Below are 1,698 nucleotides of genomic sequence, written 5' to 3' on the forward strand. Positions count from 1 at the left end.
ATTCGAGACATATTTGCAAGCCACGGAGCGTCGTGCAATGAACAGTATTGTATTCGATTGGCATCACCGAGATGATATGAAGGGGGCCACATATCAGAACTGTCAATGGTTTGGGGCGGCCTGAGACATGATCTTGGCCTGCGTTTTTAAGGACTTCAAGCATTTCTGTGGTCCATGTCCCACGTTCCCTACGGCGAAGTTTGCTTGCCTGTCTGCAGCGGCATGCTGTTGGCTAACCTTTACCTTTCCAGAAAGTACTTAATAATTATAGGCTAGATGCAATGTATGAAGTATGTACGACTTCTAGCATATCAACACAAAGTGTGCGTTTCGATGGAGGCGAAACGAAGAGGCGTCGTGTGCTGTGCGATGTCAGCGCACGTTAAAGATCCCCAGGTGGTCGAAATTACTCCGTAGCCCTCCACTACGGCTCCTCTTTCTCTCTGTCCACTTTCATTCCCACCTCCCTCCTTTCCCTTACGGCGCGGTTCGGGTGTCCACAGAGCAAGTGTGACAGTTACTGCGCCTTTCCCTTCCTGTGAACCAATTTAATTAATTTAACACAAAGTGTCGTCCCGGTTCTTGGCGGCGTCGGGCTGCATGGGGAGCTGAATATGCCTGTGCCTAGCTTTCGCTGAACCGAATGAGTTGTCTTTAGACCGTATACTAAATGCATACAAAAATTAACATATTTAAGCTTGTTACTCAGATCCTGTGTTTTATCATTAATCTCTGTCTCTTTGTGCGCCCGGGTAGCTCAGTCGGTAGAGCGTTAGGCTTTTAACCTAACGGTCCAGGGTTCGAGCCCCTGCTCGGGCGTGTATGTTTTTCATTTTTTCAAAACTTTTTTTTTTTTTTTTTTTTTTCAATTCGTTCAACTGTACTAACATAGTGAGCCGCATATATATATGCTACATTTTCTCACGCGCATGCGAACTATGGCCGTTCGTTTCTGTTCCCGAGCTTTTGTTGTCGAGGAGAATGTGGCGAGTTGGTCGATCATAACAAAGGGTATTGCACGCATACAGACACGGACGAGAAGAGCGGCGCGCTTGTTGTGCACCATTCTCGTATCAGTCATCATCATCATCAGCCTGATTATACCCACTGCAGGGCGAAGGCCTCTCCCATATCTCTCCACTTAACCCGGTTCTGTGCTAGCTGCATCCACTTGACCCCTGCGAACTTCTTAATCTCATCCGCCCACCTAACTTTCTGCCGCCCCCTGCTACGCTTTCCTTCCCTTGGAATCCGGTTTGTTACCCTCAGCGACCATCGGTTATCCTCTCTTCGCACTACATGTCCTGCCCATGTCCATTTCTTCTTCTTAATTTCCACTAGAATGTCGTTAACTTGAGTTATTTCTCTGACCCACTCTGCACGCTTTCTATCTCTTAATGTTACCCCTACCATTTTTCGTTCCATAGCCCTCTGGGTTGTCCTCAACTTAAGTAGAACTCTCTTGGTTAGCCTCCACGTTTCAGCCCCATAGGTGAGTACAGGCAAGATGCAACTGTTGTATACTTTCCTCTTGAGCGATACCGGTAAGCTGCTAGTCATAATCTGCGAGTGCTTGCCAAATGCGCTCCATCCCAATCTTATTCTTCTTGTTATTTCCTTTTCATGGTCCGGATCTGCGGTTACTACCTGTCCTAAGTAGATATATTCGCCTACTACTTCCAGTATTTCGCTACCTAA

General features: G+C 46.9%; 1 non-coding gene across 1 annotated transcript; it reads left to right on the top strand.

Moving 5' to 3' along the window:
- The first annotated feature begins 746 nt into the window (after positions 1-746).
- Positions 747-819, top strand: TRNAK-UUU (transfer RNA lysine (anticodon UUU)). The gene has a single exon. It is a non-coding gene; the product is annotated as a tRNA-Lys (tRNA).
- The last annotated feature ends 879 nt before the right edge of the window (positions 820-1,698 follow it).

The sequence above is a fragment of the Amblyomma maculatum genome, chromosome 1 (genome assembly GCF_055883805.1).
Source record: "Amblyomma maculatum isolate TAMU_Amacu chromosome 1, ASM5588380v1, whole genome shotgun sequence".
In the NCBI taxonomy this organism is placed as follows: Eukaryota; Metazoa; Arthropoda; class Arachnida; order Ixodida; family Ixodidae; genus Amblyomma; species Amblyomma maculatum.